This window comes from Natator depressus, chromosome 16, assembly GCF_965152275.1.
Source record: "Natator depressus isolate rNatDep1 chromosome 16, rNatDep2.hap1, whole genome shotgun sequence".
Taxonomy (NCBI): domain Eukaryota; kingdom Metazoa; phylum Chordata; order Testudines; family Cheloniidae; genus Natator; species Natator depressus.
In genome coordinates this window covers 4,872,386-4,890,783 of record NC_134249.1, presented here as the reverse complement: position 1 = coordinate 4,890,783, position 18,398 = coordinate 4,872,386, and the positions used below count along the sequence as shown (strand labels likewise).

Genomic DNA, 18,398 nt, shown 5'->3' with positions numbered 1-18,398 from the left:
AGATTCAATATGTGTAATGACCCAGCCACTCCCAGTCTCTAGTCAAACCCAAGTTAATGGTATCTAGTTTGCATATTAATTCAAGCTCAGCAGTTTCTCGTTGGAGTCTGTTTTTGAAGCTTTTCTGTTGCAAAATTGCCACCTTTAAATCTTTTACTGAGTGGCCAGAGAGGTTGAAGTGTTCTCCTGCCAGTTTTTGAATGTTATGATTCCTGATGTCAGATTTGTGTCCATTTATTCTTTTGCATAGAGACTGTCAGGTTTGGCCAATGTACATGGCAGAGGGGCATTGCTGGCACGTGATGGCATATATCACATTGGTAGATGTGCAGGTGAACGAGCCCCTGATGGCGTGGCTAATGTGATCAGGTCCTATGATGGTGTCACTTGAATAAAGATGTTGGCATCAGGCTTTGTTGCAAGGATAGGTTCCTGGGTTAGTGTTTTTGTTTTGTAGTGTGTGGTTGCTGGAGAGTATTTGCTTCAGGGTGGGGGGCTGTCTGTAAGCAAGGACTGGTCTGTCTCCCAAGATCTGTGAGAGTGAGGGACCATTTTTCAGGATAGGTTGTAAATCTTTGATGATGCACTGGAGAGGTTTTAGCTGGGGGCTGAAGGTGACAGCTAGTGGCGTTCTGTTATTTTCCTTGTTGGGCCTGTCCTGTAGTAGGTGACTTCTGGGACTCTTCTGGCTCTATCAATCTGTTTTTTCAGTTCAACAGGTAGATACTGTAGTTTTAAGAACGCTTGATAGAGATCTTGTAGGTGTTTGTCTCTGACTGAGGGATTGGATCAAATGCGGTTGTATTAGAGTTTGGCTGTAGACAGTGGATCGTGTCCTGGATGGAAGCTGGAGGCATGTAGGTAAGTATAGCGGTCAGTAGGTTTCCGATATAGGATGGTGTTTATGTGACCATCGCTTATTAGCACAGTAGTGTCCAGGAAATGGACCACTTGTGTGGATTGGTCTAGGCTGAGGTTGATGGTGGGATGGAAATTGTTGAAATCATGGTGGAATTCCTCAAGGGCTTCTTTTCCATGGGTCCAGATGATGAAGATATCATCAGTGTAGCGCAAGTAGAGTAGGGGTGTTAGGGGATGAGAACTGAGGATGCGTTGTTCTAAGTCAGCCATAAAAATGTTGGTATACTGTGGGGCCATGCGGGTACCCATAGCAGTGCCGCTGACTTGAAGGTATATATTGTCCCCAAATGTGAAATAGTTGTGGGTGAGGACAAAGTCACAAAGTTCAGCCACCAGGTTTGCCATGATATTATCGGGGATAGTGTTCCTGACGGCTTGTAGTCCATCTTTGTGTGGAATGTTGGTGTAGGGGGCTTCTATATCCATATTGGCCAGGATGGTGTTTTCTGGAAGATCATCGATGGATTGTAGTTTCCTTAACAAGTCAGTGGTGTCTCGAAGATAGCTGGGAGTGCTGGTAGCGTAGGGCCTGAGGAGAGAGTCCACATAGCCAGAAAATTCTGCTGTCAGGGTGCCAATGCCTGAGATGATGGGGTGTCCAGGATTTCCAGGTTTATGGATCTTGGGTAGCAGATAGAATACACCTGGTCGGGATTCTAGGGGTATGTCTGTGCGGATTTGTTCTTGTGCTTTTTCAGGGAGTTTCTTGAGGAGATGGTGTAGTTTCTTTTGGTAATTCTCCCTGGGATCAGAAATTAATGGCTTGTAGAATGTGGTGTTGGAGAGCTGCCTAGCAGCCTCTTGTTCATGTTCCAACTTATTCAAGATGATAACAGCACCTTCTTTGTCAGCCTTTTTGATTATGATGTCAGAGTTGTTCCTGAGGCTGTGGATGGCATTGTGTTCAGCACAGCTGAGGTTATGGGGCAAGTGATGCTGCTTTTCCACAATTTCAGCCCGTGCACGTCGACGGAAGCACTCTACGTAGAAGTCCAGTCTGTTGTTTCGACCTTCAGGAGGAGTCCACGCAGAATCCTTCTTTTTGTAATGTTGGTAGGAAGGATTCTGTGGGTTAGTATGTAGTTCAGAGGTGTGTTGGAAATATTCTTTGAGCTGGAGACGTTGAAAATAGGATTCTAGGTCACCACAGAACTGTATCGTGTTCGTGGGCCTGGAGGGACAAAAGGAGAGGACCTGAGATAGGACAGACTTTTCTGCTGGGCTAAGAGTATAGCTGGAAAGATTAACAATATTGTTGGGTGGGTTAAGGGAATAGAGACTGGGAGTGGCTGGGTCATTACACATATTCAATCTATTTCCCTAAGTTACGTATCCTCACATCTTCTTGTCAACTGTCTAAATGGGCCATCTTGATTATCACTACAAAAGTTTTTTTCTCCTGCTGCTAATAGCTCATCTTAATTAATTAGCCTCTTACAGTTTGTATGGCAACTTCCACCTTCTCTGTATGTATATATATATATCTTCTTACTGTGTGTTCCATTCTATGCAGCCGATGAAGTGGGCTGTAGCCCACGAAAGCTTATGCTCTAATAAATTTGTTAGTCTCTAAGGTGCCGCAAGTCCTCCTGTTCTTTTTACTAAGTTTATAAAGTGTTTTAGCGTTCTTTGGAATGACAGGTGTTGAATATTCAAAACAGAGATGGAGAACTGAACAGATAGTGCCCAGGTGACAGCTGGTCTGCACACAACCAGCTTTTCCCTTAAAGGAGTTCTAGGTTAAGCCAGGCCCTGTGCTTTTCCCTCGCTCCTCTGCAGAGAAAACATGGTTAGAGACAGAAAGAAATGCCCCAAATAGCACAATTTTTCCTCTTCATTCAGCACCACTGCCTCACTCCAAGGAATATATTTAATGTGTTCCCCCCCACACACACATTGATAGTGTCTGGCTAGTCCCTTATTGTTTCCTCAGGGCTTGAATTATGGTGCAATAATTCATGCTTAGTTGCATCGATGGCACTCAGCTTTCAGTTTTGTATCTGACAATGCTCAAGGCATGAATTATAGCACTATAATTCACACCCAGTCATATTTTATTGCCTGAACATCCCCTAAATGACAAAGCCAGGTTAATTAAGTAGAAATACAGCCAAAACTTGGGGAAAGCTGTTGGTGGCAAGTATACTTATGCTCTTTATGTTACCAGTTTTACCCATTACTTTGAGGTACGCTCATTTATTAGGGTTACTCTTCTGTGTGTGGGGGGGGGGAGGTCTGTACTTCTATCAATGTACTGTTTGTGTCACTTGTGTTCTCACACAGAGCTCTATTTCTCCCTGCTGCAAGTTCCCTCCCAATGGAGCTATCCTACAGGACCTAGGTTCCCCAGGGCTGAGTTCTTCTAGCCCCAGAATCAGGCAAACACACACACACAGACACATTAACAGAGAGCATCTGAGAGGATCGGGTTAATCAGCACTCCCAAGCTGACCCCTTATATGTCCCTGGACTCAGCAGGCTGGGTCCAACAGCACCTCCAAGCTGCCACCCTCATAAGCCATGGGCACCGCACCGGAATAGAGTACACCTGAGCAGTCTGGGTTGAGCAGCACTTTCAAGCTGCCACCCTCATATGTCCCTGGTTCAGCACATCTCTACCCCCACTTCCACATTACATTTGTTCTGGTCGTAACCCACTTGATGAGGAAACCCCACAGGATTTTTGGGCGCTGCAGGGATCTTTAGCTTAGGTATGAGGAGCATTGCTGCAGAGCAAATGGGGAAGCCAAAAAACACCCATGGAGTGGGGGGGGGGGGCAGGGGGGAGAGAGAGAGAAGCAACCAGCTTAACCATGAAAGTTATTTATTGCCAGGTAATAATCATACAAGGGGAGCCAAACAAACAAAATAGTTATAATATTAAATCTAATTTAAATTTGATTATAAACATCAGGTTTAGAAAACTATAACTGATCACACAAGTCAGGGTCAGGAGGCTAAATCTAGGTGGGGCAGGGAGAGAGAGTTGGATCAGGAGAAGATGAAGTCCCAGTGGAACTGATGCAGATGTTGGACACAGGCATCAGAACTCTTACTTGAGCATGGGTGGGGGTTTTTGTAGGGAAAGAACAATGGTTCAAGGGAGAACACTAGATTTGATTATGGAATATACCAAAGTTGTTTTGTTCAGGGTAGACAATAGGAACCGATCATTCCTGGCTATTGGCTGTGTTCCTTCGAGGAAGCTCACAATGCAATTAGGCAGCTTCACTATTTTGGATACCAATAAAGGATTTATTACTAGAATTGGTCTGATAACTGCTGAGCTGGGTGTGTGCAGGCATGGGTTCATTAACATCTGGAGCAGAGATCCCCCATCATACAGTGCTTCCCTGCTGTTCTGCTCCCAGAGTTCCGTGCAATTCTTGCCTTGGAATCTCCGTTTTCCATTCTGTATGCTAATGGGGATGCCTCCCTGTCCCATCTCCGATGCGAATGAGGCTAGGGGAGTTTCCTTAATCCTGTCACTCTTGTCCAGAGGGGTTTAGGTGTGTCTTCCACCACCTTTTCATTGCTTTTTGTAAGTTTTTCTTCTGATCGGCTTTGGTTCAAGCAGAGGCGGCGGGGAGGAGGTCTTTTGTGAGTCAGACAGGCTGGACACTGCACCCTGGTTCCCCAAGAACACAGAGCTGATAGGTAACATTTACCAGTGTCTTGCTTTAGTCTGGAGAGGAAGAACTGGGGCAATCTTTTTGTCACTCACAAAACAATTAACAAAGAAGAGGCTTAAGTACAAATATTTCAGTGCATGCACACGATCCATACTTACCGACGCAGGTACCCTGCATCCCTGCTAGCACCAGCTGAAGCATTTCACTTGAAATGCCCTTCCGTACCTACCGAGAGCTGTTGGCTCAGTGCCCAGAAATGGTGGATTCTAGAAGATTTCAAAAGGCCACCAGAGCCCTGTGGAGCAGTAGTGGGACGACAGTCAGAACCATTTGAGTCTAAACCATATTGGTGACATCCTCACTGGCACTGAACCAATACTGATTGCAATGGTTCAGACTAAACCAGCATTTAGCCCTGCTGCTGAAGGCAAGTATAATCCAAGCAGAACTTGGTTGGCATGTAAACCATTTGGAGCACTTTTGTGTGTGGATTCAAGGTATATTACATACATGGTAGGGACCACATGGTTCTTACCAGGGTCAAGTTCACTAGGTAAACAAGGCCTAAGTGTTCAAAGTAACAAATTGTGTTTTCATGGCATTTCTCTCCAGGAAACAGAACACACTGGTCTGGGAGCAGATTGAGTAGCATGTGTTCTGTCTCTGAGCAGCAGCAGGGGCAACAAGGAAAAGGGAAATTTCACCAGCATAGCAAAGACACACTATTGTTGCCACTCTTGGGCAGCTCAGTTAGCCAATAGCTGGAGCCTTGCAGGAATGTTTCTATTAGGAAGAGAAAGTGATGGTATGAGTCAGGTATTCCTTTGATGCAGTCCTGTTTATTTACAAATAACACAGTAGAAACAAACAGCAGCCACCAGTTTGCATGCTCAGAAATCCCCAAGTCTACCTCTCCAGCAAGTTCTGTGCCTAAAAAGCTCTGTCTGTCTGCTTCCTCCCAGGGTCACCCTTCCTCTCAGTGTCACAACTTTTTCTCTGATGGCTTTTCTGCCTCTGACACACACTGGCCCCTGCACTTTCAGTCAGCACCTCTCTGTCCATCTGGCTTAATTCTGATTAGGCCTTGCCATGTAGCCTCTAACCTTGAATGATAGCTTCCATTGTTTCCAGCTCTCGTGCTACATAAAAGGACTTAATTGCTCATTCCACTGAGCTTGAAAGAAGGGTGTTTAGCACACCCATCAGCTTTACCCAAGGCTGTGTCTTTGGATCGAAAGACCCACTTCATGGCAGCCATCAGCACCTTTCAGCGTGACATTATTAGTACAAAATGCATTTGTTGTGGTACCACATAGGAGTCCCGCTGTGCACACACAACCAAAGTCTACCCAAGAATGTATGTAACGTGCTGCGCCAAAAGGTAAAAGCAACAGAAACAAATCCTGATTTTACTACTGCAAACTGGGTGACTGTGCAGAGTCTTTAATGAATGGGGAAAGCGGTGATGGTGTCCAATGCCGAGACTAAGTACAGAGAAATATGTGCTTTGAATGGGATGGAAGAGGAACAAATGCTTAGCAAAAAGGCTCTTAAAGCATTTATTGAAAATGAACTGTCAGCTACAGGCATAGGATTTCTAAAAACTATCTGCAGAAATGAAGCACGGTGCATATCTTTAAAAGCTGCAAATGGTGTAGTGCTATCAAAAGAGGAAGAAAGCCCTGAAGTCAACAGTAAATATGAAGACTCTGTTTACAGCTGCTAAATTTTTATGGACAAGCATTTTGTCCTGCAGTATCTGGGAGTTTCAAAGAATTCACAGCTGATGCCAGTCCTGAAAAAGTAATACCACATGACCTGTACTTTTTCTTAAGTGGTGCATCAGTGGTTGCAGTGACTCCTGCACCAGCAAGTATGGCAGTAAGCAAGTGAAGAACAAGGTTCATGTACGAGTGCCTGAGTGAAAGGCAGTGTGTCGGGGTGCACTCACCCGGCACTGGACAGGGAAGGGTTAACTCCTTATTGTGGGCTGAAGAAGCCACACCCCCACATCCCTACTGGGCGTACTCCCAGTGCAATACTAGTATATAGAGCCCTGCACAGATGCAACATTTCTATCTACGGATGTGGATATCCGTGGATATAAATCGCTACCTGAGAAGCTGACGGGCTCTACCGGGAACGGCAGTGGCGAAAGTAGCAGACGGTTGGGCCGCTGCTCCCAGAAGTCGGAGCCCCATGCCGGCAGCTCCTCCGGCGTGGCTGCACTGCTCCCAGCCTCGCCCACTGGGAGGGGCACCAGGCTCACCAGCTGCTGTCCCTAATCGCACTAGTGTGTGCAAGCGGCTCGCACACCCCCTTCCGCTCAGTGGTCTGTGTCTCCTGTCCGGGAGCGTGCAAGCTGCTAGCACATACTATTGGATATAAATTTTGTATCCACTCAGGGCTTTACTAGTATAAAAGGAGCAGCTCAGCTCAGTCTGGGCTGACTGCTGAGGAGGAAGGACGGACCTTGTAGGCTCCAACCCAGGAGCAGCTGGAACCCTGAACGCAGACGCCAGAGGTGCCAGACCCAGGCAATGCCCAGGTACCTACCGACGTACGAGAGGGACTGGAGTCACTGGGAACCACATGTGTTGAGGAGACCGGAGGCCCCGATGACACCCTGACTACTGCTCCAAGAGACAGGATTGGAAGTGGGCCGGGGGCGGGACTAGCCATAGTCCTGTGGGAAGTCGGCGTGTTTCAGTCAGAGCCCTGTTCCACTGCTAGGGCCCCCAGGGTCAGGTCCTGGTGGAACAGGGTGGGACAGGTCCTCCTATCCTACCCACCACACCTCCCCAGGTGGTGGCCCATTGACCCTAGTGTGAACCCACCCTAAATATAAGGGCAGCTTTATTGACTTTGGCCACTAGGCCACACAGCCCTGAGAGACAGGGCAGTCCAATTGACTCTGGTCATCAGGTCTCCTGGCCCTGAGGACAGGAACAACCGTGTTGATTTTGATCACTGAGTCATGCAGTCCCGGCGACAGGGGCAGTTCTGCTGACTCTGGCCATTAGGATTCACCGCCTTGAGGTAGAGGACAGCTCGGAGGATGGGGTGCACTCACCCTGCACTGGACGAGGTTCTCCCACCCCATCACAGGCAGGTTTCCAATGTATACACAACAACTGTGTGGCATATGAATAATATACCACTACAAATGGCTATTGGTTTAACAACTCATTCCAAAACCCATAACAAATTCCTCATATAGCTTATACACAGTGCTGGCTCCTCCACTGACTACAACAGAGTACTGTGCCTTGAGACTGCAATTGCAAACAAGATTCTTTGCCACATGGAACTGAATGAAGTTTGTACATTCTGCTAGACCTCATCAAGGGTAGGTTTATATTTTGTGTTGCTGATAACTTAGACTTCCTTGAACATACAGCATATGGCCAAGGTTACGGTCTGCTATCAGGAGTGTATTAATGGAGACCAGTCCCAGTCTCGAGTGCTGTCTGCATCAGCAAGAACTGGCCTTTGAAGGAGCTTTCTGACTTCACAACTCACTTATTTTCCTACCAAAGGCCAAAAATTCTGAAGCCAAGAAGTCCAGTTTTTAATGAAGCAGCAGTTAAATCGACTCTAGTGGAGCTTTCCACATTCACTAACCTTGACCTCACTTGGTTATTGTGCAAAAGTGGGATACATTCCAGAGGTGAAAAATCACTGAATACAGCTTCAGCTGAAGGGAAAGGAGATATTCCCTGAAATGATCTAGATGCCCAAGACATGCCATACAATGCCATTTCAGGAGAAAGACACCCTTCAACATGGTCAGTCTTTAACTCAGCACTACACGAGGTGCCAAAGCAAATGACCCGTTAATGCATCCTGCCAATCATCCTGCTACCCAATGATTGCTCAGTTCACTCAGAAAAATTGCCAGCAACAAGGGGTGCATTAATGCCGGCTATCAAGAGGGCAAATCATCAAGCAATGGGATGGTTCTGGGGTGACAGAGTGCATCAAAACTACCCTCCTCTATCAAGCATGGATGGGTCTTGGAGGATGCAATGATCACACCAATTGCGTATAAAATACCAGGCACTCCCAAATGAATCCTTCAGCTAATCAAATGCTCATGTCCAAAGACGAGATGCTCACCAACCTACAAATGTTTGGCCAGCAGCCTGTATTGTATGGAGATGTGCAAATACAGGGTGGATGAGGATCAGTGTGATAATGTGTCTAGGACTGGGGCCCTAGATGGAGATGACACTGACGATGACTTTGATGAATAAATGGGTCTCCATTAATACACTCCTGATAGCAGACCATAACCTTGGCCATATGCTGTATGTTCAAGGAAGTCTAAGTTATCAACAGCACAAAATATAAACCTACCCTTGATGAGGTCTAGCAGAATGTACAAACTTCATTCAGTTCCATGTGGCAACGAAACTTGTTTGCAATTGCAGTCTCAAGGCACAGTACTCTGTTGTAGTCAGTGGAGGAGCCAGCGCTGTGCATAAGCTATATGAGGAATTTGTTATGGGTTTTGGAATGAGTTGTTAAACCAATAGCCATTTGTAGTGGTATATTATTCATATGCCACACAGTTGTTGTGTATACATTGGAAACCTGCCTGTGATGGGGTGGGAGAACCTCGTCCAGTGCAGGGTGAGTGCACCCCATCCTCCGAGCTGTCCTTCATGTCAAAGCTAACTTCCCAAGGTTTACCAAAGATAGGTGTCTGCTTAATGTAAACAATGCATCCCTGTGTTAAAGTATAATTTTTAAAAGTTGATTTTTAAACTTTTTTTTAAATATATAACTACATAATTGTCCTATGTTTATCATGTTTGGTTCTACTACGTTTGTGAGAAACAGGGCTTTTGAATGATACCCAACTTGACCCATTTCTGGCACTCTATTATCAAAATGTCCAGCAACTGGAGGAGCTGGGAGCTCAGGAGTGGGGAGGGGAGCAAGTCCCCTCTGCCATGCCGCAGAGGATGATACCATTGACATTAGGATTCTGTAGATCTTTACAAATCAAATGACACCACCCTTACAGATAGCTCAGTGATCCACCTGGATCACGTTCTGAGCAAGCCCGGCTGGGATGTGTGTGTGTTACAGAACTCTAGTGGGATGGACCCAGCAATGGAAATCAGTGTGTTTTCAATGAAGAAAGTTATGGAAACTTTCATTAGTAGGAGGTTTTTAGATATTCCCATTAGCAAGTGAATGTGAAATATAATGGCATGCTTTCTATATGTGCAGAAAACAGATTTAAAACTTTAGTAGCAGAAATGTAAATAGTCTCTACTGAATAAAAAAATAGACAAGTACAGTTCCGTCCAACGGATTGTTTAATGGTCCATGTGTTTGTATTTTTATTTAGTATTTCTGTTCCTGTAGCTTCCACAACGTGTTCCCACTGTAGCCCACAGCTCACTATATGTGCTATGTGTCCCTCTCTGTGCCTGATCCACAGAGGATGTGAGTCTGGTACTGCCCACAGCTGCACAACTTGCTTCTTGCACAACTTGCTTCTTTAACTCAAGCTCCAGCGACTCAAGGCTGAAATCCTGGTCCCACTGAAGAGAAAGGCAAAACTCCCATTGACTTCAGTGATGCCAGGATTTCATCTTATGTGTTTAGCTTTGGAGGTCCCTGGTGTGTGGGTCAAGATAGCGGCCATCACACTCCTACCTCAGAACAGTGGCCTTGGCACTGGAGTAAATGTCTGGACGAGGTGTAAGGCAGAGGAGAAGCAGGTCCATAGTCTTGACATAATGCATTGCTGTCAGAAGAAGTAAAACCCAACTTAATAACCATTCCTGAAGCCCTGCATGCAGCCATTTTTTATCTTCCTGACCACAAGGAGCAGCTTAGTCTGCTAAAAAACCCCTCCAGGATATGTTAAATTCTTGTCACTGAACAAGAACAGACTCTTTCCTCCAAGATCATTGATGCAACATATTACTGAATACTTGTCTATTTGCAGATGTTCTATATTTTTCTGACATGAAGTTTCTTAACATCTCTTTTAAATTGTCTTTATGCTCACAATGTTGATGTGTAATCTTTTTTTCCTAGAGAAGTTACTGTAAGTACCTTGTGCAATGATGAGATGAAAGCCTTCTTTGTTTTCCTGCCAATCCAGTTTGCATAGCTCTGTTTGTCACCTGCAGATAAAAGCTCAAGGATGTTGTTCAGAGCTAGTCTATGAAGTAAAGACTCAACTGGAGACAAGAGCAAGAAAATAGTTGCAGAGCAACTATTTAAATTGGGGAAACCCAGCACCAGCTACTGTAAGGCTTCCCCACCCACAAACTTATACTGGTTTACTTAAAGCCACTGAGTTAGATCAGTGACAAACATTTAACCCACTGATTGGCTGATATCTATTTCTCTCCCTTTATATTTTCAAGATAGATGAGCTAGTGAAAAGGCTAGAAACGTACTTTTACACCCTGTCAGACTTCTGATGCAATACTGTGTATTGCAGCCTTCTCCCTCCTCCAGCATGCTGATGTTTCTGTTACACAGCTCAAGGGCTCATGGGCCAGATTGTCTTCTCCAATGGACGACTGTGGAAACAAATGGACTGTCTGTCTGTCTTCTGGGATCCAGATTATTAAGATCTGTAACTTAGAAGCCCCAAACAATAGTTAAAAGTAGGGACCAGACTTCCTTTTTTGGGGGTAGAATGATTGTTTTCAAACTGTTGGGACCTTCTTATTCAAGCAAATGAAGTAACAGTGGTATCAATCCTGCAAACAATTTCAGTAATGAACAGAGAGGCTCTGAAACACAGTGAAATGTGGCTAGAACATTCACTAATGACATCAGTGCAGCTAACGGCTGTGAGTGGTAAATAGTAGTAAAATGATTTACTTTTATTGATTTGACCTAATCTACAATGGAAAGGGTATTTAGAGGAGCTAAGTCAGTTTTTTTCTGTGAACTCCAAATTCCCAAGTGTCAAAATTTAATAGTGGTCTAGCTGAGACGCAAATCACTCAACACCTGTGGCTATTTGGTCTCTCCTGTTCTCTGCCTGTAGCACTCAACAGTTTAGTCTACTGAGGACTGAAATGTTTTGGTGCAACCCAAGTTATTGGGTTCAATATAGGGTTAATTGAGTGAAATGGCCTTTATTATACAAAAGATCAGACTAGATGATCTAGTGGTCCCTTCTGGCCTAGGAAGTATAGCCTTGGGACAGAATGTTGAGAGACCTGCATTCTAATCCTAGCTCTGCTGTTGACCCCTTGCATGACCTTGGGTGAATCACAGATTTTAAGGCCATTACGATCATCTTGTCTCACCTCCAGCATAACACACAGAATCACAGAAACATAGAAATGTGGGGCTGGAGGGGATTTTCAGAGGTCATCTAGTCCATTCCTCCATGCTGAGGCAGGACTAAGTAAACCTAGACCATCTCTGACGTGTTTGTCTAACCCGTTCTTAAAAACCTCCAATGATGGGGATTCCACAATATCCCGTGGTAACCTGTTCAGTTAACATTGTTTAACTATCCTTAGAGTTAGAACATTTTTCTTTAATATCTCTCTTGCTGCAGACTATACCAATTACTTCTTTCCCTACCCAGGGCCATCCCTAGGGGAGTGCGGGGCCTGGGACAAATCAGCCCCCACCATAGGCATGGAAACAAGAGGTGGAGGGGTGTGGGGAAGAGTGCTGCAGCACCCCCGGGCTCCCGCGCCTGGGGTCTTGGTTGCCAGCCCCACACCTGGGGTCCCATCTACCGGCCCCATGTGCCCGGGGCTCCAGCTGCTGACCCCCCGCACCCAGGGCTCCGGCTGCCACCCCCGTGCACCCGGGGTCTCAGGCACCAGCCAATCTCAATGGCCCGTGGGGCCCCCTAAAGTGCAGGGCCCAGAGTGGCTGCCCCGATTCGCCGTACCCAAGCTCTGTCCCTACTTTCAGTGGACATGGAGAACAATTGATCACTGTCCTGTTTATAATAGTTCTTCACATATTTGAAGACTGTTATCAATTCCCCTCTCAGTTTTATTTTCTCAGGAATAAGAATGCTCAGTTTTTTTAAACCTCTCCTCATAGGTCAGGTATTCTAAACTTTTTATCATTTTTGTTGCTCTCCTTTGAACTCTCTAATTTGTCCACATCTCTCTTAAAGTGTGGCACTCAAAACCAGACACAGCACTCCAGCTGAAGCCTCACTCATCCCAAATAGAGCAGAACCTCCTGTGTCTTGCATATGACACTTTTGTTCATACATTCCAGAATTGTTTGTCTTTTTGCAACTGCATCATGTTGTGGACTCCTATTCAGTTTGTGTTCCACTATAAACCCCAGATCCTTTTCAGCAGTATTACTGCCTAGCCAGTTATTCCCCATTTTGTATTTCTACATTTGATTCTTTTTCCTTCCTAAGTGTAGTATTTTGCACCTATCTTTAATTAATTTCATCTTGTTGATTTCAGACCAACTCTCCAGTTTATCAACATATTTTGAATTCTAATCCTGTCCTCCAAGATACTTGCAACCCCGCCCTGCTTGGTGTCATAATGTCAGGATGAGGTAGATCATACGTTTTACGAAATACATCCAATCTTGATTTAAAGAAGTCATGTGACAGAAAATCAATCATGTCCCTCAGCATGTTGTTCTAATGAATTATTCAACTTCCATTCATTGGGCCTATTCTGCCTTTGTCTGTTAAGTTAAAAAGCCCTCCACTAGCAGAAATCTTCTCCCCATGAGACCTTGTTCAAGTCACCTCTTTAATCTTCTCTTTGATAAACTGAATAGATTTACCTTCTTAAGACTCTCCCTGCAGACCTTGAATCATTCCTGTGGTTCTGATCTAAACCTTCCCCAATTTTTCAAGATCCTTTTTGAAGCGTGGACACTTACCAGTCCTGTGACTGAATTTCACTCTCTGCAAAGGGGCAATAATACTTACCCACCTTTGCAAAGTGCTTTGAGATCTATGAAGAAAAACGCTATATAAATGCTTAATATTATTAATTAATAAACAGTTACTCAGAGGCTACATCAGATTTTTCTCAAATGATCCCTAGTACAGAATACTGGCAAATATATTTATAAGGAGGAAGTTCAGATAGAATGATTCTATTGGATTAAGGGACTATGGCAAAACCTTGTTTGACAAGAGAGAGACGTGACAAAGAGCTCTGTGTAAGATCGAAAGCTTGTCTCTCTCATCAACAGAAGTTGATATTTTACCTCAACTACCTTGTCTCTCTAAGAGAGAGATGCCATTTGTTCTCAGTTTTAATGATTCCAATTAAAGAGTCTTGCCTAATTAAACAGGCTGATGATTCTACAGATATGAGAATAATATGAGTCATGGTGGATACCAGACAAAGGGGCGTTTACCTGGATAGAGGGAATGACTAATGTATCAGTGAATTAGTACTAACTTTAACCTTTGTTCCTTTGTATAATGGAGATACATGTATGAATAAAATTTCCCACATCCCAGCTGCTCCGTTGTTTTTGAAAGGTAGTCCCACTCGACACAGTCAGATGCCCTCTCTACACAAATGATGTCACACCATAGGCATCTCAAGAAACCTTAATTGATTATGTGGGGTGAAACAATTGATAATAACTGTTTATTTCTTGTACTGATTGCTGCATAGTATCCTAGGGAGAAGCTCTTTACTTTTCTGGCTAATTTTTGGCAGTAATCTTAAAGGCACTGCTCAGCAGGGATGCTGGCATGTACTATAAAATGGAGAAGAGGCGCTCTGCTCAGATTCAGCAGCACCAAGATTGTGGTTTTCATGATGGACTCTAGAAATCATGCTCTTTCCGGTATTCCTTGATACATACCAAAAAGCATCAGTGTTATCTGCATGCCAGATTCCCCAGAATTCAGCTTCAAACTCAACCAAGCCTAGGGCACAGCTTTCCTGTAAAGAGAATATAGTATCTCTAAATTCATTTTGCAGTCCAGCTCTTCAACTCTCCTGCTGTTAAACCGAGTAAAGTCAACGAAGAGAGAGAGAGAGAATTCAGAGTTCACCCAATGCTGCAGTGCTTCTCAGGGGCAGTAGCTGGTGTCATTTTTGGAAGATGATGTTGCTCTCCGCAGGTTAATAGATTTAACACTTTGTGTGTTTAATCTGGGGAATTATCCCAGAGGTCTCTATTAGGGGTGACTATGGGCCTGTGGATTGCAAAGGAGGAGGCATTCAAAGGACCAGAGTTCTTCTTGACTCTGCCAGTTACTCTCTGTGTGATCTTGAGCAAGTCACTTCACCTTTGTGTATCCCACTTTCTCTATCTGTAAAATGGAGATAATGATGCATATGCACCCACGTACAGCACTTTGAGATCAATAGATGGAATCTGCTCTAGAGGCTAAATATGTTGTTCTTTATTCAATTTATTAGCCAGGTTGGTAGAAATCCAGTTTTATGCCCCTGGTCATACATTTTTGTCTTAAGTACAAGAGATCTCAAGTGCTGGCTGCATCATTTCACTTTCTGCTTCACATCCTCTCTCTGTGCTGCCTAGTTTCACTGTCTGTAAAATGTGGGCAGTTATAATACCCTTTTTTCAAATTGTTTTAAGATATAGGGATAAAAGGCCCAGTACAAAATCTAATTATTCTTAAGTTTTTGAGTTAGATGGCTGCTGGAATGCTGAAATAGTTTTTTTCTATAAACTTTTTCTGAAGGATTTCCCAGAGGGGGAAGGATATATATAAGAAAATATACAAAAATGATGGAATATTTGAAAAAGGACCATGTACAAATAGCTATTGGTGTACAGCCAGAGTTGTAGGTCTGCAAGCATTTCTAGTGACTTTGCTTTCAACACAGCTCAAATATAGAGAGAGAAGCGAGCAAAGCTAAAAAAATAACCTAAAGTTGCAGACTGTCTTTCTGAGGAAAGGCAAATTGTCTTCCAACAATTGTCTTACTGAAGGTTGCAGGTTGAAGGAAAATACTTTCACAACCAATGTCCAATGGACATTAAATCCTTCTAGGTCCTTGAGAATATAAGCTTTATCTTTAAAATGTTAGAATCAATGCTCTCTCTAATTTTTGACAGGCCGTGTGCGCAAAGAATTTCTTCTGTGCAAATTTTTGAAGCAGAGTTCAAATTTGTGCACAATGAGGCAAATGCGCCCAAGCGAGTAAAATGCTTATACATTTAAAAACTTTTAATTTGCAATTTGTGTCAATTTATATGGGTTTTCAGATAGACACATCATAAGTAAAAAAAGAAAAACAAGAATTTGTGTTTTAAATTTAAAATTTTTCTAAAAAATATCAATAAATGATTATCAGCCAAGAATAAGATATGTAATTACAAATGCATTTTAATGTCCTTGTTGGTCGAAATGTCAAAGACTGCTAAACTAACCTTACTGTTTTTCCCTGAAATCTTCTTCATTTGCCCATTCAATATAAACTCCATCCAGCTGGTAACTCTCAATACACATCAGCATGTCCAAATGATCTACTTGTAAACGATTCCATGGTTTGTTTTTTAGAGTGTTCATTAAGCTAAAGCCACGTTCACAGTCTGCACTTGATGCTAGGAATGTTCCTCAAATATCCATCAACTTTGCAAGATTCTGAAACTGTTCGTTCTGGTGAGCAAATGTCACCATATCCGGGAAACTTAAAACCAACTGGCTTTTGATTCTTTCAGCTAATGCAAACTTGAAGTCATTGTACTGATTGACTATAACAATCTCTTCAGCAAGAAAGTCTTTGTATTTTGAACATAGGGATTTGACCTGACGAATTCCAAAATTGAAGTCACACTTAAATATTGCTGCACAATCAAAAGCGGACCACTCCTGGACTTCATCCTCTGGAAACCTGTCTGCCAAATGTGCACACAAGATGTTTATGAAAGTTATTATGGAACTGGTATCAATTTCATTATTTTCTTGAGAGCTCATATCTAAGAGAGCCTTAACTTCGTCACTCCATAAGACTGAATCTCCAAGGTATTGTCTTCTGATCTTGTTCAGTTTACCTCAGGCAAGGTGAAATGCTTCAAGAGATGTAAGGCCCCATTTCTGGAGCAGCGTGGATAGTGAAGCCAGCTCCGACAAAACATCATTCAAAACTTTTAATGTTATTCGGTATTCCATGGTATTCAGCTTTTTGTGGCAGTATTTAGAAACTGTCCAGAAGAGGATTATAGTTGCGAATAATTGCTCAAAGTGCAGAGTGCCTAGATAACCAGTGCACTTCACTGAGTGGCCTGAAAGCCACTGACTCACATTCAGAAGCATCCACTATTTCCTGAAATTTGCATTTTCTCCTGGATGACCGACAGAACACCATGTAGACAGTTCTCATTAAGGTTTCAATGTCTCTTATCAGCTTGACCTCTTTCCATGCAGCCGAAATCCCCAAGTCTTCCCAGTGTGCAATGCAATGTTGCTGGACTAAGTGTGGAATATCACGTTTCAGCTGAGCCGCCACGCCATTGAGTTTGCCCAGCATCACGGAGGCACCATCAGATGTGAACATCACCATTTTCATTAGATCAAGTTGGTGTTTTTTATAAAACTCTTTGATTGCAGACACTATTGAAACAGCATCACATTCTTGCAATCGTAATAGTCCACCAAACGAAGTTTTATAGTCTGCAGAATTTATGGATCTATATTTAAAATAGAGTATCAAGTATCTGTTAATGGATATATCAGTGCTTTCATCAACAGCTAGAGGACGAAACATTGCCGATGCTATTTCACGCATGAGGTCATTTTGGACAATGCAGGTGATAATTTCAAGAAATTCAAAAGCATAATTTTTACTTCTCCAGCTTGCTGGTATGCACACATACTTTTCCATATGGTCATTAATAGCATTAAAAGCATTGAGCTGTTCATTTTAATAGCCAACAACACACTGTCAATAATTACCTTGATTTCTTCTGGGTTTGAGCACTTGCGTTCAAGATTAATTTGCCTCCTCTGCTTTTCAGCTGGACTTGCAAGAATCATGCTAAGCAATCTGCTCTGTAAGGAAGGGTTTTTGTTTCTAAGTCTTGTTACACCATCTATATGAGACTTACTTGACAGATGACACTTTAAGAAATCCAACTTCCACACATCGTTCCACATTCTTCCTTTTGAAAATTCTCCCGAAGCGCTGGCATCTCGACAATATACACAAACCACTCCGTTGTCCTCATCATATGTGAATATTTCACAAAGTTGAACAAGCATTACACTATGTGACTTCGGTGTAACTGTCTCTATAATCTCATCCAGGCATCCAGATTTAAATGAAGTCACTGTTCTTTTACACTTTTGACCTCTAGACAGTGACATTTTGGGATTGATTTTTTTACCAGATTGGTTTATTTAAAATTAATACTTTTATTATATGGTTACTATTTCAATGCGCTTAACAGCGTGACTCGACAAAAGGGCAAATGGGAGATCATTCAGATCAGGATACCGGAAGTTTGTGCATAGCTCCGATCACGTCCATGCATCTGTGGCAAAAAAACATGGAAAAATGGTAAAACATCACAAGTTAATGTCTGAAGTCCAATGCCTTTGAAAGATTTCAATCATGAAAACAACATTTAGCTTTGTTCATTTCTGGGAAATCTTTGCAGTTCCTTAGCAACTAAGGCCAGGCATTTTGACTTATTCGCACATACTTGAGTTTGTACACAGCCAAATGAACAGACTACAAGGAGATGTGTGGGTCCCGACCATCCCGACCTGATCAACGTTCCACGTTTGAAGTGCTGGTGGGAGGGGTACGATTCATTACCCTTCTTTCCCTTCCCCCCCCCCTTTGCCAGCTACTAGAATCTGGCTGTGTTGATAGATGGCGGGCGAACAATGCCAAAAGTCGCCCATAAATAGGG

General features: G+C 43.4%; 1 pseudogene; it reads right to left on the bottom strand.

The window, feature by feature from the left end:
• Nucleotides 1-15,912: 15,912 nt before the first annotated feature.
• LOC142000005 (E3 SUMO-protein ligase KIAA1586-like) lies at nt 15,913-17,847 on the bottom strand (annotated as a pseudogene).
• Between the last annotated feature and the right edge of the window lie 551 nt (nt 17,848-18,398).